Raw genomic sequence first — 23189 nt, 5'->3', positions numbered from 1 at the left:
GCCCTATTTCCCGGGGCCTGCGTTTCATGCCCGCAGGTGCAGGTAGACGAGCTGACTCCTCCTCCTTAGAATCCTTGATCAGCGAGAGTTGGTGTGCTCCGTTTGATCCGGAGCCGCTTTTGACCTTGGTACAATATGTTTGTATGCATATATGGGTATGACGGGGCCCAGTCCCATCGGTTGTACATTTGTATATTCTAATAGAGGTCTGTAGACAGTTATGTATAGTTGGATAATATGTGGCCTTGTCGGCTTCCAGTTTTAGGTATATAGTTGTCTATAGCAGCCTTGCCGGCTCGCCCCACTGTATTTCGCATGTATATGTATATATGTCTTTTGGACAGGTTTCCCTCACGTATGTTATTCATGTTTATATCTTAGACGCATGCTTAAGGATGTTCGACATGTAGGATTCGGGCACCCGTCGCGGACCATCGGTTTGGGTCATGAATGCAGCATATATGTTGACAACCATACAGCCGTAGAAGATTCAGATATAAGTTAAAAGAAAGAACTGAGCCCGGTTCATAGACAAAGGATTGAATTGTTAGATGATGGTATCACGGATATTCCATAGCGTCCATGAAAGGCTAAAGTAATAACTAATACCATAATGTTCATTTATGCTGATGGTTTCTCTAGGTTGTAGAAAGCTTAGTATAGCCTGAATGAACTCAAATGAGTTTCTATATCAGGTTGGGTCATTCTATGTCGAGTATTCCCTCATGTTTACTCTGGTTATCTCATGACGCCCCTTCTGGCCCACTTACCTATGATGATGTGATAATAAAGATACGTCATGTTGGTACTCGGTTGAGTAAGGTACCGGGTGCCCATCGCGGCCCGTCGATTTGGGTCGTAGAGCAGTTCTGTCCTAGGGAGTCTACAAGCCGTGTCTAGTAGAGTCTTATTTATGGGTGTGTTGTGCACCACACTTATAAGCAGGAGGATGAATTTAGGAATGTCACTCTTTCTTCTTACTCTAGATCGTGTGGTATAGCTCACTTATAGGGATCAGGTTCGCGCACCGGACTGATATCCAGATGCACCTACCTCAGATCCTGCACATTTAAGTGCAAAAGTGTAGCGTGAGTACATAAACAACATGTACCCAGTAAGTATCCAGTCTAACCTCGAAGAAGTAGTGGCGAGGGGTCGACTTTGACACTTACTATGGGCTATCAATAAGATGTCAAAATAATAACTAAGCATGGGTTACATAAATATAACAGAGAACTCAAAAACAGACATACACTTTTTCCGCTAAGAATATATCTCAAGTTTACTTTCCGCCATTTAACAATTTATGTCTCAAGTAAATAACAATATCAATTATAAATGGATTCCAAAGATTTATCATGCGCAAATTATGTCGAGGTCGTACGGCCAGATCCAACATAATATTTAAACTGTGCACTATAGAGGGTCGGACGGCACGAACCATAGATGCATCTATCTGCTACCGAGGCGTTCGTCCCTCTCCACAAATAGAAAATATTTTAAAGAAACACAAACTCTCATTAACGGTCAAGTGTTCCATTCACAACTTCAAGTAAGTGAATTTAACCTTTTACAATTCTTTTATCAATTTCCAATATGACTTAAGCAATTAAATTAATAAGTAGGGGTGCAATATATATTTCAAGTATAGCATGGTATAGGTACAATAGTATAATTAGTAGCTACGTATGGACTCTCGTCACCCCGTACGTATGTAGATCCCACAAATAGGAGCACATATTAATTATAATTCGCCTATGGGGTTAATTCCCTCTTACAAGGTTAGAAAAGAGACTTATCTCGCCTCAAAGCCTACTTTCTGGTCCAAGATTATGCTCAAACCGAACAATCCAAAACTATTCAAATAGTATATAAACTAATCAATACATGTTCAAAAGTTCATATTCCAACTATTAAAGTGATTACCCAACCCTAAATGTAAGGTTCCTAAAATTCACCCCCGTCCCACGTGCCCGGATTTCGAAAATTTTCAAAGAAAGTTGTTACCCATAACCTCATGAACTCAAATATATAATTTTTGATAAACTTCATAACAAATTTCGTGGTTAAATCTCATTTTTATCAAAAACCTAGGTTTTCCATCTAACCCATGAATTTCCACAAATTTACATGTTAAAATCTACCCATAATCTATGTATTAAACTCACATTAGGTAGGAATTACTTACCCTCAATAGCTAGGTTAAAATCACCCTTTTAGAAGCTCCAAAATCACCCAAGTGTGTGAAAAATGAGAGAAAAATATCTACGTCACGTATTTAAAACAACGTTCTGCCCAGTTGTGATGGCCTTCTTCGCGAACGCGGAAGAAGCCTCGCGTTCGCGAAGGCCTACGCTGACTGGGCATCACGAACGCGACAGCTCTTTTGTGAACGCGAAGGGAAATTTGCCCACTACGCCAAATCCTTCTTCGCGGACGTGATGGCCCTCCCACTTTCGTGAAGAAGGACCCTAGAACTGGAAAATCTGGTTTCTCAGATTTAGCTCCGGGCGGTCCAAAACACACCTGAGCCCCTCGGGACCCCATCCAACTATACCAACAAGTCTGTAACTATAATAAAGACCTGCTCGAACTCTTGAAATGCATAAAACAACAACAAAACCAAGAATCACACCCCAAAACCAAATTGGATCAAACTATGAACTTCAAGTTTCTAAATCGCTCCGAACGCGTCGAATCATACTTAGACTACTCGGAATGACACCAAATTTTGCGTGCAAGTCTTAAATGATACTACAAAACTATTCCCGGTCTTAAAATTCCATTTGGACCTCGATATCACCAAAACCTACTCCAAACCAAATTCAAAGAACTTCAAAAACCTTCAAAGAACCAATTTTCACTATTAGGCGCCAAAACGCTCTCGGGTCATCCAAAACCCGATTCAAACATACGCCCAAGTCCTAAATCATCATACGAACCTATTAGAACCATTAAATCCTGATTCTGAGGTTGTTTGCTCAAAATATTGACCGAACTCAAACTTAGCCTTTTTAGCCAACCTTAAGGAACCAAGTGTTCCGATTTCGACCCGAACCCTTCCAAATCGCGAACTAACCATCCCCGCAAGTCCTAAAATAGTAAAAGCACGTGCGGGAAGTCTTATTTAGGGGAATAGAATTCTAGAAAGCAAAATGACCGATCGGGTCATTACAGTCCCAATAGGTTCGTATGATCATTTCGAACTTGGGCGTATGTCCGAGTTGAGTATCGGTGGTCCGGAATTATTTCGACGCTTATTATAGGAAGTTGTCATTTTGAAGGTTTTAGAATTTTCTAAGTTTGGTTTGAAGTGGACTTTGGTGTTATCGATGTCCGTCTGGGGTTCCGAGCTTTGGAATAGTTTTGTATCGTGATTTGTGACTTGTACATAAAATTTAGCATCATTCCAGAATGTTTAAGCATGATTCGGACGTGTTCGTCAAAGTTTTAATGTTTGAAAGTTTAAAGAAAAGTTTAGATTGTCGATTCTTAGTTTTGATATTGTTTGGTATGATTTGAGGCCTCGAGTAGGTTCGTGTCATGTTTTGGGACTTGTTGGTGTGATTGGACAGGGTCCTAGAGGCCTCGGGTGTATTTCGGGATGGTTTCGGGTAATTTCTCCGTGTTTTGTTGCTGCTGCTGGTTCTGGTGTTGTTCATCGCGAACGCATAGGGGTTATCGTGTTCGCGAAGGAGGATTGTGGTTGCTGCATTTTTGTGCTTCGTGTTCGCGACTGTGGTCACGCATTTACGAAGGTTTGGGGAGCAAGTCTTCTCATTCGCGATTCGATGTTTGCGTTAGCGATGAAGAAGCTGGCCTGGTGGCTGACTTGGTCTTCGCGTTCGGGGAAGGGCAGACGCGTTGGCGATAGGCAGGCTGGTAAAGCTTCGCGTTCCCGTGCCCTTTCTTATGCCGCATAGAGGAGTTTGGGAGAAGAAGTTGGATGTGTTTCGCGAAAGCGAGGGGATTTCCGCGTTCGCGATGAAGGTCGTCTGGGCAGTGTATAAGATTGCAAAAACGGGTATTGGCTCATTTTATCTCAAATCTTCCAGGGGAGCCGAGCTTGGGGCAATTTTGAATGAGCTTCTTCGTCATCCATCACTAGGTACGACTTCTACACATTCTGAGTTAAATACATGAACTATACACAAATTATACATGGATTTGAACATGGAAATTGGTGAAAATTGTGAGATTTTGAAGAAAACCTAGAATTTATATTTTTGGATTTTTACCACGAAATTGGACATGGAATTAGGGATAAATTATATATTTGAGTTAGTGGTGTTATGGATAACGTTTATCTTCGAAAATTTTCGAAATCCGTGCACGTGGGCCCGAGGGTTGACTTTGTTGACTTTCGAGCAGAGTTGGGAATTGTTATAAATTAATTAAATATGAGTGTTGGGGTATATTTTGATTGATTTGCACGTTGTTTGACTAGTTTCGGATTGATGGGCATTGGTTGAGGTGTTAGAGAGGTATTGGAGCCGGTTATTGGAACTTCGGAGCGAGGTAAGTCTCCTGTCTAACTTTGTAAGGGAAAATTACCCCGTAGATACTAAAATTTGTTAGATGCTACTAGTTGTGGGTGCTACGTATGCACGAGATGACGAGAGTCCGTACGTAGCTAAAGCATATTTATGTTCGGGTAGACCTATGACTCTATCCTGTAATATTTGAATTATTTGAACTCAATTTGCTAGCTTAATTAATTGGATTTATAATTGAAATTGATTTAGGAATATATTAGGCTGAGCTTTAACACCTTGAGTTGTTTGGCAAGACTTTGATAATCGGTAAAAGTTATATTCACCTTATGCTCCTATACCTCTTGTTGTAAGCACGTTACTCGTAATTCGATAAGATTCTTCCTTTCTTGTGGGTCGGGCCGAACGACTCGGTAATATATTGAGATGCATCTCTAGTTCGCGTCGGTCGACCTTCAGCAGTGTACATACCACTTTGGATCGGGTCGTATGACCTCGGCATAATCGTGCCTATTACCGTTAGGAGTTCGAACATTCGTCAGATGTCCTTTTTATTGGGACCTAGCATTTATATGGTATTCCCTATCCGTTTGAGATTACATTTGATATTATTGATCTGTTCAGATAACATATGACATTTGAGGGATTTATATTGCCAAAAGAAAAGTTGGAGAATTATGTGAGTTACAGTTTCTATCTCATGGTTGCTGTTGTATTTCATATCTGTTCATAATTTATTATATTATTTTATTAGATCACTAGTAGGTTCGATATCGATCTCTCGTCACTACTTCTCCGGGGTTAGGCTAGATACTTACTGGGTATGCATTGATTTACGTACTCATGCTACACTTTTGCATTAAGTGTGCAGGATCTGACAGGTTCATTTGGTGCATTGGCGCGACTGCTGAGGAGACTTTACGGTAAGCTACATTCCAGGATACGTATCGCAGCCCACAGAGTCTCCTTTGTTTCATTTAATTTATCCTGTGTAGTTTACGTTCCAGACGGATGTATCATTATTATTATGGCACTCCTTAGTAAATGCTCATGTACTTGTGACACTGGATTTTGGGGATTCTAATGGTTATTTATGGTTCGGCTTGATATTGTCATTTTTTATTTTATATCTTATTAATATTTTAAGTATTCATGATTTTTAAAGGCATTGAATCATTTACTTAATAAGACTTATGATTTTTAAAATAATAATAAAATACATAATTGAATTGATAGTTCACCGTTGGCTTGCCTAACGGCGATGTTGGGCGCCATCACGACCTATAGTGGGAAACTGGGTCGTGATAGAAAAATTTAATTCTATTTGAATTATAGTCAATTTGCTTAAGCTTAAATTTAGGGAATGTTAAGAATGCTATTAAATTTTGCTAAAATTTTGGAATCAATTGAATAATGTCCGTAGAGAGAGATCCTTTTAACTTGAATATATATTAATTATATAAATTAAATATAATGATCATGTACATCAAACCCACCTGGAGCAGAGCCAAGACAATCACCTCACTAACCTTTTCTTCATTTTTGCAGGTACTAACTCCCAGTAAACTCCCCTTTCTAATGTTAGTGACCCAGTGTGTGGTATCAGCACTTATGGTGCTCAACCTACTGAAAACTCAACAGAAAAATAGAGTAGGTCACTGGGAGCTCATCTACCAACTCCACATCATCACACATCACACACAGTGCCCTTTCAACCAGCAACCAGTGAACCAAACCAGTTCAACAATCTACCCTACCATAAGACCCAACAACAGCCATACAATAGTAATCCTCACTCACCTACTCAACCTCACATTAGCACCTACTCTTCACACCTCCCCCACCCACCCACCCACTTAAAATCCTGAATATTCTGAAGTCTGTTCCACTTCAAATTCCAAAGAACCCCCCCCCCCCCCAAACACACATTCCACCAATTTCCCTATTTCTTTCCTTTTGCTTCAATCCACACAAGAACCTGATTGCAAGCATCCAGAATTCCCACATGAAAAAGAAAATCAACAACCAAGGCATAAAAGCCCAGTTTTTCTCTAACAATTTTTCTGTTATGTAGGTACCTCAATTCTCTCTATGAGTCCATACCTTCTACAACTCCAGTTAGTGGTATCAGTATCTATTATACTTATTCTACTGGAGGTGTACCTATGTTTTGGATTAAATCATCAATACCATGATGGAATTGCAGCCCCAGTTTCTCACCCAGAACTCCTTGCACCAAGAATTGTTGCAATCAGCCATGCCAACAACAAGCCACATGAGAAAAACCCCATGCCTCAACACTGCAGCACCCCACCCAGTTATGAACTTCCATCCTCAACACACCTTCCTAACCATAACAACAACCAGGCAGCAAGCTTCAGTATCCACAAGAACCTGACAGTAGCTGCCCAGGAAGGACTGGAGATCCCCATCTTAACAATTTCAAGAATCCTCTCTCATATACACCCAGCCACACCTCATATTAAATCTTTGTTCCTAGCCCACACAAAAACCTGGCAGCAGAGTACCCTGCCCAGAATTAGGAGCCCTAAAGCTCCAATTTTGCTAGCCTATTTGTTCAATTTTGCAGGTACAATGAGTAGGCTTAGTCAGTTGATTTACTCTCAGCGTGTGGTATTAGCATCACGGATGCTCATTATACTGGAAGTTGTAACGACCCGGCCGGTTGTTTTTAGAATTTACGCCCCGATCCCCTATCTACCGCTTTCCCCATGTTTATTTCTGCTATATTGAATTGCCGGGATGGTCGGTTTTGAATTTCGGAGAGTTTTGGGACACTTAGTCCCTAAATGAGAGCTTAAGTGTTGGAAAGTTGACCGTAGTCGGAACAATGTGAAGACGGACTCGGAATAGAAATCTGATGGTTCTGTTAGCTCCGCTGGGTGATTTCGAATTTAGGGGCATGGTTGGATTGTATTTTGGAGGTCCGAAGCTAATTTAGGCTTGAAATGCCGAAAGTTAGATTTTTGAAGTCTCCGGTTCGATAGTGAGATTTTGATCCGAGGGTCGGAATGGGATTCCGAAAGTAGGAGTAGCTTCGTAGTGTTGAATGTGGCGTGTGTGTAAAATTTCAGATCATTCGGACGAGGTTTGATAGACTTTGATCGAAAGCGTATTTTGGGAAACTTGGAGTTCTTTGTCATGAATCCATGATTAATTTGAGGTTTCGATGTTGTTTTAGATGTTTTTAGGATTGGTACAAGTTTGGACAGTGGTATTAGACTTGTTGGTGCCTTTGGTTGAGGTCCCGGGGGCCTCGGGATAATTTCGGATGATTGACGGGGAGTTTGAGGGGTGTGAGCAGCTGCTGAACTTTGCTGCTTCTGGTATTTCCTCACCTGTGGTTTGGGGACCGCAGGTGCGATGCCGCACGTGCGGAAGAGGAGCCGCAGAAGCGAAAATGGGGAGCATCATCAGGAAACTGCAGAAGCGGTATCGCACCTGCGGGTGGGGGGACGCAGATGTGGAATCTGGGCGTTTAAGTGATGGGTGCAGGTGCGACTTTTGGTCCGCAAATGCGGGACCGCAGAAGCGGTCCCAAGGCCGCAGATGCGGAAACTGTTGGACAGTTGATTTAAAAAGGGGTTCCGCGACCTTGGGTTATTTCTATCATTTTTATCTCGGCTTTGGAGCTTTTTGGGCGATTTGAAGGAGGGGTTCAAGGGAACTTCATTGAGGTAAGGAATTTGGACTTAAAACTCGTTCCTATGTCATTATTTCATGGATTAGAGCTAGAAATTATGGAAATTTAGGGTGAAAATTTTGGGAAAACTAGGGCTTAGTATTGGAGACCTTTGATTGAGAATTTGATGGACCATTTGAGGTCCGATTTTGGTAATTTTGGTATGAATGAACTCGTGAGAGTGTGAGGATTCTGGAAATATAAATTTCATCCGATTCTGAGATGTGGGCCCGAGGGGCATTTTGGTCATTTTACCTAATTTCGCGTATTTGCTTAGAATTTAATTGTAGAATCAGTTACTTGAAGTGTTATTTACATTATGAAATTTATTTGAATAGATTTGGGCCATTTGGAGTCAGGTACTCGTGGCAAGAACGTGGTTTCGGGTTGACATTTGAGCCGGTTCGAGGTAAGTGGCTTGTCTAACCTTGTGTGGGGGACGGTTACCCGTAGGATTGATATTGTGATAATTGAAATGCCTTGTACGTGAGGTGACGAGCGCGTGCTTGTGCTAATTGTTGGAAATCCGATTTTTTATTTCACTAAAAATAGCCTTGAATTGTGTTCTTCTTTTCTTGCTTACACTACTTGGAACTTTAGCCTATTGTTAGTCTAGAGAAGCATGTCTACTTGACTAAATTGTTCTATTTGACTTAACTGCCTTATTTGTATTACGTGAAGCATGCTAGGTTAGAGTTATATGTCTAACTTTGGTGTGAAATTGATTGAATTGAGTTCTTGTTGCTGCTGTGTATTTACTTTGGGACTACGGGACGGTATCATGGGAGCTACCTTGTATGTTTACTTTGGGACTAAGGAATTGCATTCCGGGAGATCCCCCTGCACTTTTACATTGGAACTACGGGATTGCACCCGGTAGATTCCCCAGTACTGAGTATTTATATTTGGGACTACGGACGTGGTATTCCGGTAGATCCCCGTGCATTTATGAGTTGGACTACAGGACTGCACCCGGGAGATCCACTGGATATGATATTTATATTTGGGGACTATAGGACAGTATCCTGGGAGATCCCTGGTTGTTATCTCGGAGTTGAGCTGTATTCTCTTACTGTGTTTTACTTGCCTTTGTAATAGTTGTTGCTGTCCTTCATATCCTGTATTACTTATTTACATTGTTTATTTCACACAGTTAAACCTTATATTTTATTTGACCTCAGTAGGGCCCCGACCTTCCTCGTCACTACCCAACCGAGGTTAGGCTTGGGACTTACTGAGTACCGCTGTGGTGTACTCATGCCCTTCCTGCGCATGTTTTTCATGTGCAGATCTAGGTACTTCGACTCAGTCCTACCACCCCTGAGGCGAGGCGACTGCTATAGCGACTTCGGGGTATATCTGTCGCGTCCGCAGACCGAGGAGTCTCTTTCTATTCTTGCTGTTTAGTATTAGCCCTTCTATATTTCAGTTCTTGTTAGACATTCTGGAGTTAGAGCTATGTAGTACTTCTTAGCTTGTGATTCATGGGTTTCCGGGTCTTGGATTTATGTGTTAGTTTTGAGAGTTAAATATTGTGTATGCCGAGCGGCACCTTTAAAAGCTGTTTATTTCCTTTATTTCTGTTTTAAATTATTTTACTTCCGCAAATTTTGGTTTCTTTTCCGAAAACTTAGGCTTACCTAGTCGTAGGGACTAGGTGTCGTCACGATGGTTCACGGAGGGCGAACCGGGGTCGTGACAAGTTGGTATCAGAGCTCTAGGTTCATAGGAGTCATGAATCACAAGTCGGCTTATTAGAGTCTCGCTGATCGGTACGGAGACGTCTGTACTTATCTACGAGAGGCTATGTAACTGTTAGAAAAATTCTGTTTCGTTTGATTTCCTTGTCGTGCGAGATTTTTGATATCACAATTCTAAACTTCTGCCTTCTATTCTCTCACAGATGGTGAGGACACGTGTTACTCGAGATGACCATGCACCCGCGCCCCCTACTGGAGCCGTCAGAGGCTGGGGCCGGGGTAGAGGCCGAGGACGTGCTCGTGGTGCAGCCAGAGCACCCGTGCGAGCTGCCGCCGAGGTACCCCCAACACTCCAGGAGACTTTGGCACAGTTTATGACTATGTACACCACGCTAGCTCAGGCAGGGTTGCTTCCCCTTGCCGCAGCTACATCCCAGGCCGGGGAGGAGCACAGACTCCCGCCGCCCGCACTCCTGAGCAGCGAGTACATATTGATCAGGTTCCGGAGGCTATTCCTGTACAGTCGGTAGCCCCAGCTCAGCCCGAGGAGAGGGCAGTAGCTTCAGAGCAGGAGCAGAAGAGGCTTGAGAGGTTCAAGAAGTATTAGCCTCCGACTTTTAGCGGACTAGCCTCAGAGGATGCCCTTGGACTTCTTGAGGAGCGCTACCGTATCCTCCGTACTATGGGCATATCATGATCGAGCGGGGTTTCTTTCACTACCTTCCAGCTTCGAGCTGCCTATCAGTTGGCGTGCTTATGAGTTAGACAGTCCGGATGAGGTAGCTTCCCTGACTTGGGCTCAGTGTATCACCTTGGGGTGCTCCTGTCTTATTTGTGAAGAAGAAGGATGGTTCTATGCGTATGTGTATTGATTATCGCCAGTTGAATAAGGTGACAGTGAAGAACCGTTATCCTTTGCCTCGTATTGATGACCTGTTTGACCAGTTACAGGGTGCTTGTGTGTTTTCTAAGATCGACTTGCGTTCAGGCTATCCTCAGTTGAAGATTCGTGAGCCAGATATCCCGAAGACCGCCTTCAGGACTCGGTATGGTCATTACGAGTTCCTTGTTATGTCATTTGGGCTGACTAATGCCCCAGCAGCCTTCATGCATCTGATGCACAGTGTTTTCCGGCCATCTTGATTCATTCGTGATCGTTTTTATTGATGACATTCTGGTATATTCCCGGAGTCGGGGAGATCATGAGCAGCACCTGAGGACAATGCTCCAGACCTTGAGAGAACAGAAGCTGTATGCTAAGTTCTCGAAATGTGAGTTTTGGTTGGATACCGTGGCGTTCTTGGGTCACGTGGTCTCGATAGAGGGTATTCAGGTGGATCCGGAGAAAGTGGATGCCATGCAGAGTTGGCCCAGACCATCCTCAGCTACAGAGATTCGCATTTCTTGGCTTGGCGGGTTATTACCGTCAATTTGTTCAAGGGTTTTCATCTATTGCAGCACCTATGACCAGACTGACCCAGAAGGGTGCTCCGTTCCAGTGGACGAGAGAGTGCAAGGAGAGCTTTCAGAAGCTCAAGACAGCCTTGACTACAGCCCCAGTTTTGATATTGCCTATCGGTTTGGGGTCTTATACTGTCTATTGTGATGCCTTGAGAGTTGGACTTGGAGCGGTATTGATGCAGGACGGTAGGGTGATTGCCTACGCGTCCAGATAGTTGAAGATACATGAGAAGAATTATCCTGTCCATGATCTTGAGTTAGCTGCCATTGTTCATGCCTTGAAGATCTGGCGTCATTACTTGTACGGCGTGCCTTGTGAGATATATACTGGTCACCGGAGTTTGCAGCATTTGTTCAAGCAGAAGGACCTTAATTTGCGTCAGAGGAGATGGCTAGAGCTGCTGAAGGATTATGACATCACTATCTTATATCACCCGGGCAAGGCCAATGTGGTGGCCGATGCTTTGTGCCGCCGGGCAGAGAGTTTGGGGAGTTTGGCTTATTTACCAGCAGCAGAGAGGCCTATGGCGATGGATGTTCAGGCCTTAGCCAGCCAGTTTGTGAGATTAGATCTTTCGGAGCCCAGTCGGGTTCTAGCTTGTGTGGTCTCTCGGTCCTCCTTGTTTGATCGTATCCGGGAGCGTCAGTTTGATGACCCTCATTTGCTTGTCCTCAAGGACAAAGTGTTGCATGGCGATGCTCGAGATGTGACTTTAGGTGATGACGGAGTATTGAGGATGCAGGGTCGAGTTTGTGTACCCAATGTTGATGGGCTTCGGGAGTTGATTCTAGAGGAGGCCCATAGTTCGCGGTATTCCATTCATCCGGGTGCCGCGAAGATGTATCAGGATTTGAGGCAGCACTACTTGTGGAGGCGGATGAAGAAAGATATAGTTGGGTTTGTAGCGCGGTGCCTTAATTGTCACCAGGTGAAGTATGAGCACCAGAGATCGGGTGGATTGCTTCAGCAGATAGAGATTCCGGAGTGGAAGTGGGAGCGGATCACCATGGACTTCGTATCTGGGCTCCCACTGACCTTGAGGAAGTTCGATGCCATTTGGGTTATTGTGGATCGACTGACCAAGTTCGCGCATTTCATCCCTGTGTGTACTACATATTCTTTGGAGCGATTGGCGGAGATTTATATCCGGGAGATTGTCCGTCTGCATGGCATTCCAGTTTCCATCATTTCCGACAGAGGTACTCAGTTCACATCGCGATTCAGGAGAGCCGTACAGCAGGAGTTAGGTACTCAGGTGGAGTTGAGCATAGCATTTCACCCTCAGACGTACGGACAGTCTGAGCGCACTATTTAGATTCTTAAGGATATGCTCCGTGCGTGTGTGATTGAGTTTGGAGGTTCTTGGGATCAGTTCTTGCCAATTGCGGAGTTTGCCTACAACAACAGCTATCAGTCCAGCATTCAGATGGCACCGTATGAGGCCTTATATGGTAGGCGATGTAGATCTCCGGCGGGTTGGTTCGAGCCAGGTGAGGCTAGATTATTGGGCACAGACTTGGTTCAGGATGCTTTGGAGAGAGTCAAGGTGATTCAGGATAGACTCCATACAGCCCAGTCCAGACAGAAGAGTTACGCGGACCGGAAGGTTCGTGATGTTTCCTACATGGTTGGAGAGCGGGTTCTGCTTCGGGTATTGCCTATGAAGGGCGTTATGAGATTTGGGAAGAAGGGGAAGTTGAGTCCGAGGTTTATTTGCCCTTTTGAGATTTTGAGGAGTGTTGGGGAGGTTGCTTATGAGCTTGCCTTACCTCCCAGCTTGGCAGGAGTTCATCCGATATTTCATGTTTCTATGCTCCGGAGGTATCACGGCAATCCGTCGCACGTGTTAGATTTCAGCTCAGTCCAGTTGGAAAAGGATCTATCTTATGTTGAGGAGCCAGTGGAAATACTGGACAGGCAGGTTAGGAAACTAAGGTCAAAGAACATTGCATCAGTGAAGGTTCAGTGGTGGGGTCAGCCGGTCGAGGAGGCGACCTGGGAGACCGAGCAGGATATGCGCAGCCAGTACCCTCATCTTTTCACTACTTCAGGTATGTCTTTGTGCTCGTTCGAGGACGAACGAATGTTTAAGTGTGGGAGGATGTAACGACCCGGCCGGTCGTTTTTAGAATTTGCGCCCCGATCCCCTATCTACCGCTTTCCCCATGTTTATTTCTGCTATATTGAATTGTCAGGATGGTCGGTTTTGAATTTCGGAGAGTTTTGTGACACTTAGTCCCTAAAGGAGAGCTTAAGTGTTGGAAAGTTGACCGTAGTCGGAACAGTGTAAAGACGGCCTCGGAATGGAAATCCGATGGTTCCGTTAGCTCCGTTGGGTGATTTCAGGTTTAGGGGCGTGGTCGGATTGTGTTTTGGAGGTCCGTAGATAATTTAGGCTTGAAATGCCGAAAGTTAGATTTTTGAAGTCTCCGGTTCGATAGTGAGATTTTGACCCGAGGGCCGGAATAGAATTCCGAAAGTTAGAGTAGCTTCGTAGTGTTGAATCTGGCGTGTGTGCAAAATTTCAGATCATTCGGACGAGGTTTGATAGACTTTTTGATCGAAAGCGTATTTTGGGAAACTCTGAGTTCTTAGGCTTGAATCCATGGTTAATCTGAGGTTTGGATGTTATTTTAGGTGTTTTTAGGATTGGTACAAGTTTTTAGCCCTTCTGTATTTCAGTTCTTGTTAGACATTCTGGAGTTAGAGCTATGTAGTACTTCTTAGCTTGTGATTCATGGGTTTCCGGGTCTTGGATTTATGTGTTAGTTTTGAGAGTTAAATATTGTGTATGCCGAGCGGCACCTTTAAAAACTGTTTATTTCCTTTATTTCTGTTTTAAATTGTTTTACTTCCGCAAATTTTGGTTTCTTTTCCGCAAACTTAGGCTTACCTAGTCGTAGGGACTAGGTTCCGTTACGATGGTTCACGGAGGGCGAGCCGAGGTCGTGACAAAAGTGCATCAACTCACTCGATCCATTCAACTTGGTTCTACACACACAGATCAATTCACTCCTAACAACGGAAGCATGACTCTATGGACAACATTTTTATGATTCCTTCAGAATATGAACACCAACAACCTCACAAATGTTGTCCCTTCCCTGCACACCCCAACCACCACCAGAGGATACCAACACAGCTGCCATCACAACAATAGCTAGTCTCCCTCACTCTAGCATCTCTGCAGTAGCTCCTTCTCCAGTTCATTGCCACCACTCTAAGTTCTCAACAGGACACATCTAGGGGCCCAGACCTAGCTTTCCTGCCTTGTTTCTTCACCAATTATCAGCAACAAATAAAGAGTTCCAGAAACCAGAAATCACCAGCTCTGATTTCTGGCCTTAGACTTTGGATGTCAAAAGCAGAAAAATGTCCACTCTCTCCTGTCACACACAGTAGTCAGCAGCAGCTCCTTTGCACATATGAAGGGGCCTTTTTGATGGTTGTCTTCAACTTAGCTTCCTTTGACCTCAATGTCAAAGGAAAGATGAAGATAATCCCCTCTACATTTACATGGTTTTTGTCACCTTTCTTAGGGAATTTCTATAGTTTTTACTCATTTTCTAGCTGTAGAACTTGTTGTATATGGAAGGCTATCTTCCCATTCACCAATTTAGTAGTTTTAGGATTAGTTGTGCATGATTGTATAGTTGACCTAGGCCTACTTCACTTTGTTTTTGTAATTGGCTCATCATTATATGTCTAACTTACCATAGCATTCAGGGTTTACTTGATTATCATAATTGGATGATCAAGTGTTCTTTCATCTTCGGAGGTCAGGTTTATATCCCCCTCCATTGTTGTAATTTTACTTTTATATATATGAAAACCATCCTAGGCACAATGCCTAGTGGATTATAAAAAAAAAATATGCAAATCAATAGCTAGTTGCAAATGATAAAATATACTATCTATACAGTTGGAGTTATGTAAACTTCCCTTAACAACTAGTGCTTGTGAAATAAGTAGATTAAAACTAAAATAATAACTAAAAGGTAAAAAATATTTAAATTTATAAAAACTAATATTAAATATATAAATAATTATAAAATTTAAGGCTAAATTCAATTATTGATAAGCAAGCACACACGCACATGCATGCATATACGGCTTACCATTTAGACACCCTAATAATTAGCTTAGGTTTCTCTTACTATGGAATAAATTGTACTCATGTTGACAAAGACCAGACCATCCATTGATAAATTTATAGTGATACATTTTTAACATTTTAAATTAAACCAAACCAAATCAAATCAAACGAAGAAAAATATCGGTTTATTTACTCGGGCTGGTTTGGTACGGTTTGGATCTATTTTTTGGCTAACCTTGAAGACCCATATTTCCAGCAACTAATTTGGGATAAGCTGAAAGAGAAAAGATTAAAACCTATATTAACTCATCCTTCACGGCCAGCGCAAGAATATATTTCAAGGTAAATAGATCTTATTACCAATAGTATATTAAGAGAATTTATGTGCATACTAGAGAGTTAATGTCACTTGATGAGTTTTTTCCACATTAATACAGTAAATATGAGATTTTAGTCCTCAAAGAAGTTAAAAAATGAGTCAGTGCACGTCATGTGCATCTTTTCCATCATTGCTAGGGTGAGGTATTATTTTTGCATAAATTATTTTAATAATGATAATATGAACATAATGCTATTATAAAATTTAGTTTAGTAGATTCGATCAATTAAATAGGAAAGAAAATTAAAGTCACTTGATAGAAATAACTAATTATTTACTAATCAGATATTCTTTTTGATGATAATATATATATTTCTAGTTGTGCTTTTGTTGCAATTCAAAATGGTATTACCGTGACCACATTTGCTGATAACTATGGTCCAAATAATGCTACATTGTCTAATGAGATATCTTGGATTCTTATAATTGGCGCTATCACCGATGATAGAATGCTAGTAGCACCAGTCGTGCTAGTAAATGGGAAAATATCTTATGGTAAATCACTTGACCAACATAAAGACTTTCTATTATTATTATTATTATTATTATTATTATTATTATTATTATTATTATTATTATTATTATTGGTATTCCTTATTATGCATGATCAAGGGGTTGCCTAATGTCTACCAGGATCGCCGGAAAGAACTTATGGCAGAGGTAAGTTAGTGGTGTATGATAATAGTGCCGGGTTTGAAACTTATCAAGGCCATACGATAAAGGATGCAAGTGAAGTCATCATGATTCTTGTCAATTCAAATATTTTCGTGATACCACTTTTGATCTTTCTCATATTTTTCTAGGAACTAATTTGGGAGAGATAAAAGATTAAAACCTATATTAACTCATCTTCTACGGCTAGGGCATGAATATATTTCAAAGGAAATAAATCTTATTACGCATATTTATATTAAGAGAATTTGTGTGCATATTAGAGAGTTAATGTTACTTGATGAGTTTTTTACACAACAATGAAGTAAATATGAGATTTTACTCCTTAAAGAAATTACCAAATAAGTCATGTGCATCCTTTTTCCTCTGAAAGCATCTCTCGATTTAGGCCTTGTTTATGCATAAATTATTTTAATAATAATAATAATATGTGCATAATGCTAACATAAAATTCAAGTTAATATATTCTATCAAATAAACAAGAAAGAAATTCCAAGTTACCTTATGAGATAATTCATATACTAATGAGCGTGTGACAAAGAGGGGAAAGTTCATATTAGTTACTAGTATAAAATTATAAATGTACGTATATCTTATTTTTATTATTATTGAAATTATACATAATAAATATTTATGCGCATGCATATTCTGAAATGTTGTACCATACATGTGCATCCCGTATTAATTTTAAAAAAATTATTTACAAGAAACAATAATTTTATGAGTGCTACATAAATCTCACGACCCAATTTCTCCTATGGGCCGTGATGGCGCCCAACGTTACCGCTAGGCAAACCAACGGTGAAGTAAACATGAGATTTTCCTTTCTAATAAATTTCTAAGTAGTTTAAATTCCATTTATTAAGAAAACGCGAAGTTGAAAAATGTAATAAGATAAACGAAGACTAATAAGGAAACAAATAGAGTGAAATGATTACTCCAAAATCATAAAGTCTACTAGTAAGTGTGCCAAGACCTAGTGTCACAAGTGTATGAGCAACTAGTAGAATATACAAAAACTCTAACTTTTGTCTGAAATAAAGTAGACAGAATATAAATACAAAAGAGAGAGTCTAGGGGCTGCAGAACGGCTCAGGAAGCAGCTCACCACTAGGCCTCGGGATATCAGAGATGTGCGCCGGTATGACTGCCAGATGTGCCCGTCTCAAATCCTGCACGATTAGCGCAGAAGTGTAGTGTGAGTACATAAACAACATGTACCCAATAAGTATCTAGTCCTCGAAAAAGTAGTGACGAGGGTTCAATATTGATACTTACTATGGGCTAACAATAAAATACAGGAATTCTAAATAAACGTGGGCGCTATAAATAATAATAATAATAATTCAATAACAAGCAATGAATAAGTAATCCTTTCACAAATAGTAGATTCCAAGTCATGTTCTGTTATTAATAATTGTAACCTCATGAGCCACAAACTAATATCAAGTATAATTAGGCTCTGAGTATTATTAAGCACGATTTATGCCGAGGTTGTACGGTCCGATCCAGAATAACGTGTACACTGTCGAGGGTCGTGCGGCACGAACCATTGATGCATCTATCCTACTGCCGATGCTTTCGGCCCGCTCGACAAGAAGAGGATACTTTATGAACATCCAATTTTTAATATTACAAGGCTAATACAAAATGAAGCACAATTTATTTTAACGGTCACGTAACCCAAAAAATCTCAAGTAAATGAAATTCGGTCCTTTACAATTTCTTTATCAAGTTTCAATATAATTTAGGCACTTTAATTAACAAGTAGGATACAAACATTACAAGTATTTTATGATTTGGATCCTAAACTACCCGGACATAAGCATAATTAGTAGCTACGCACGGACTTTCCTCACCTCATGTGTACGTAGCCCTCACAATTAGAAGAAAATAGTAATATAAATTACCTATAGGGTAAATTCCCTCTTACAAGGTTAGGCAAGAGACTTACCTCGTCTCAAAGCTCACTATCTGGTCACAATTTCGTTCTAAAGCCTCAACTCGATGCCGAACAATCCGAAACTAGTCAAATGTTATATAAAATAATCAATATACGCTCAGGAGCTAATAACTTAGCTATTAGAGTAATTACCGAACCCAAATTGGAAGATTCCTAAAAGTTCACCCGTAGGCCCGGATTTCGTAAATTTTTGAAGAAAGTTGTTACGTAGGGCCTCACGAGCTCCAATATATAATTTTTACCCAATTCCACAATCATTTTCGTGGTTAAATATTATTTTCTTTATCAAAACCCTAGGTTTCCCTCAATATCCCATAAATCCCACCATTTTCCATGTTAAATATACTTATGGTTCGTGTATTTAGCTAAAGAACTGATAGGGATCACTTACCTCTTGATGTTGATGGAACCCCTCCCAAAAATACTCTCAAAATCGTCTAAGATCAAGTGGGAAATGAGGGAAATAAAGCTAAGTCCCGTAATAAATACTTGTTCAACAGGTCGCAAGTGTCGCATTTGCGACCAGGCTTCTTCGCAGTTGCGAAGCCAATCTCGCAAATGCGAACACCTGAGGCACTAGAAAAAAAACTAGAAAACTGAAGTCTTTCCCATCCATCCGAACGCGTCAGTAACTCACCCCATATCTCGGGGCTTCACACCAAACGTCCGCACAAGTCTAAAAACATCATACAAACATGCTAGCGCGATCGAAATACCGGAATAACATCTAAAAGCACGAATCGGACGCTAAAATGCATGAATCAAATCATTAAAACTCAAAACTTCTAAAAACACATCCGCGCGTCCGATTCCTATCAAATCAACTCGGAATGGCGCCAAGTTTTGCGTGCAAGTCTTAAATCACCGTACGTAACTATTCCCACGCTGGATTTACCGCAAAAATCTTCTTGGACCTCAACTGGCGAACCTGCCTGTCAACAATGGCAACTGGCTCATCCTCATAACCTAGGCTCTCATCTAATTGAACCGTGTTGAAGTCTAACACATGCGACCTATCGGCATGATACCTCTAGAGCATAGACACGTGGAAAACTGGATGAAATCCCGATAGACTGGGAGGCAAAGCAAGCTCATAAGACACCTCCCCAACTCGTCTCAACACCTCAAATGGACCTATAAACCTTAGTCCCAACTTGCCCTTCTTCCCGAACCTCATGAGTCCCTTTATTGGTGAGACATTCAAGAGAACTTTCTCGCCCACCATAAATGACAAATCACGCGCCTTCTGATCCGCGTAACTCTTCTGTCTGGACTGTGCTGTTCGAAGTTGCTCCTGAATCAACTTTACCTTTTCCAAGGCATCATTGACCAAATCAATACCATATAATATTGCCTCACCGAGCTCAAACCATCCGATGGGCGAACGACATCGCCGACCGTATAAAGCCTCAAATGGAGCTATCTCAATGCTGGACTGATAATTGTTGTTGTAAGCAAACTCAGACAAGGGCAAATGCCCTCCAAAGTCAATCACATATGCTCTGAGCACATCTTCCAAGATATGAACTGTCCACTCTGACTGCCCATCAGTCTGTGGATGAAAAGCTGTGTTGAGCTCTATCCGGGTCCCCAACTCACTCTGTACTGCTCTCTAAAAATGCGAAGTAAACTGAGGGCCTCTATCTGAAATGATGGAAATGGGCACACCATGCAACCAAACAATCTCCTGACTGTAAATCTCTACCAATCTCTCTAAAGAATACGTAGTCACAATAGGCGACTTTCTTGCCTTACGAAAAGAAGTTCATTTCATTTTCCCGGGAATTTTGGAAAAATCCCCCTTCCTCCTTGAAGGCGTAAGGAAGAGCCTATTCATGTGCAGTTGATTCTCGAACGAAGCGAAGAATGACAGCGGCTCTCTCTTCCCAGTAGCAGGCGAGGCAAAAAAGACCACTAACGCCCCTTGCATTTCCCTCTTTGAGTTGGCCTATCAGAAAGAAAAAACGAGTGAATGCGCTAGATGTCTATCGTTTTTTCAAATTACTGGTACTGGCTTAGAGTGAGAACCCAGTCCATAGCTTTACTTACCAGTTATCTGTCGATTGCCTTCTCTCCATTACCTTAAAGTTCAATCAGAAGCCTAGAACAAAGACTGTACCTACCAATCCAATAAGCAGATAGAGTAGAAGAGAAGGCCCGGAACAGGGATCCAGAATGACTTCATTGACTGATCACCGAGCAAGAAAGACGCTTTACGCAGCATTTCAGGTCGAATGAAGTGTGCTGACTTGGTCTACCTGTCAACAATGACCCAAACTGCATCAAACTTCCGCAAGGTCCGCGACAACCCAACTACGAAGTCCATAGTGATGCGCTCCCATTTCCACTCAGATATAGTCATCTGCTGGAATAGGCCACCTAACCTATGGTGCTCTTACTTAACCTGCTGGCTATTTAGACATCTCGCCACATACTCGACTATGTCCTTCTTCATCAGTCGCCACCAATAATGCTGCCTCAGGTCGTGATACATCTTCGTAGCACCTGGATGAATAGAATACCGAGAATTGTGTGCCTCCTCTAGAATCTTTTCCCACAGCCCATCAGCATTAGGAACACATAGACGACCCTGAAGTCGCAGAACACCATCCTTGCCGATTGTAACCTCCTTGGCACCACCCTGTAATATCGTCTCTCTGAGAACTAACAAGTGCCGATTATCAAACTAACGAGCCTTGAGCTGCTCCAATAGTGAAGATTGGGCAACGACGCATGCAAGAACTCGGCTGGGCTCTGAAATATCCAACCTTACAAGTTTGTTAGCCAATGACTGAATGTCCAAAGCTAGTGGCCTCTCCTTTGCTGAAATGAATGCCAAACTACCCATACTCTCCGCTTTTCTACTCAAGGCATCCGCAACTACATTCGCCTTGCCTGGGTGATATAGGATGGTAATATCATAATCCTTTAGTAACTCAATCCACCTGCGGTGCCTCAAATTGAGATCCCTATGCTTGAACAAATACTGCAAGTTGCGATGATCGGTGTAAACCTCACAGGACACCCCATAAGATAATGCCTCCAAATCTTAAGAGCATGAACAATCGCGGCCAACTCCAAATCATGTACAATGTAATTCTTCGCATGGAACTTAAGCTGACGTAAAGCATATGCAATAAATCGCCTCTCATACATCAATACACAACCCAAACCGATGCGTGAAGCATCGCAGTACACAATATACATCCCTAAACCGGAATGAAACACTAACACCGGTGCTGAAGTCAAGGCGGTCTTGAGCTTCTGAAAGCTTACCTCACAATCATCCGACCATCGGAACAGAGCACCCTTCTGGTTCAATCTAGTCAAAGGTGCTACAATGGATGAGAAGCCCTCCACAAACCGACGATAATAACCTGCTAACCCCAAAAGCTCCTGATCTCAGTCACCGTAGTAGGACGAGGCCAACTCTGAACTGCCTCAATCTTCTTGGGATCTACCTTAATAGCCTCGTCTGATACAACATGCCCCAAGAATGCCACAAAATCTAACCAAAACTCACACTTGTAGAATTTAGCATATAGCTTATGTTCTCGCAAGGTTTGAAGCACCACTCTCAAATGATGCTCGTGCTCCTCCATGCTACGCGAGTATATCAAAATTTTATCAATGAAGACAATGACAAATGAGTCATATATTGCTTGAACACTCGGTTCATCAAATCCATAAACGTTGTCGGGGCATTAGTCAAATCGAAGGACATTACTAGAAACTCATAATGGCCATATCTAGTCCCGAAAGCCGTCTTCAGAACATCCGAATCACGAATCTTTAACTGATGGTACCCCGATCTCAAGTCAATCTTAGAGAACACCCTGGCACCCTGCAACTGGTCAAACAAATCATCAATACGCGGCAACGGGTACTTGTTCTTAATGGTAACTTTGTTCAACTGGCGGTAATCAATACACATCCGTATAGTCCTATATTTCTTCTTCACAAATAACACTGGTGCACCCAAGGCGATACACTCGGTCTGACGAAACCCTTTGCTAGCAACTCCTCAAGCTGTTCCTTCAACTCCTTTAACTCTTTTGGAGCCATGTGGTACGGTAGAATAGAGATAGGCTGGGTACCTGGAGGCAAATCAATACAGAAATTGATACCACGATCTGGTGGCATGCCTGGAAGATAAGAAGGAAACACATCGAAGAACTCCTAGACCACGGGCACTGAATCAATTGCCGGAGTCTCTGTAGTAATATCCCGAACATAAGCTACATAAGACAAATAGCCCTTCTCGACCATGTGTCGAGCCTTCATAAAAGAGATAATCCGACTAGGTGCATTGATAGACGAACTCTTACACTCCAATCTAGGCAACTCTGGGATCACCGGGGTAACAGTCTTCGCATGGCAATCAAGGATGGTGTGATATGGAGATAACTAGTCCATGCCCAGGATGACCTCAAAGTCGGTCATATCAAGCAACAAAAGATCCGCTCTATTCTCATAACCACTAATGTAACAACACAAGACCGATAGATCCAATCCACAATAATAGAATTGCCCACCGGCGTAGACACATATACAAGAGTACCCAAGGACTCGCGAGAAACACCCAGCAAATGAGCACACAGAGATGAGACATATGAATATGTAGACCCTGGATCAAATAGTACTGAAGCATCTCTACCGTAGACAGAAATAATACCTGTGATCACGACATCTGAAGCTTACTGTATCTAGTCTGGCTGGAA

This window comes from Nicotiana attenuata, unplaced genomic scaffold (genome assembly GCF_001879085.1).
Source record: "Nicotiana attenuata strain UT unplaced genomic scaffold, NIATTr2, whole genome shotgun sequence".
Taxonomy (NCBI): Eukaryota; Viridiplantae; Streptophyta; class Magnoliopsida; order Solanales; family Solanaceae; genus Nicotiana; species Nicotiana attenuata.
Note: the sequence above shows the minus strand (reverse complement) of the source record.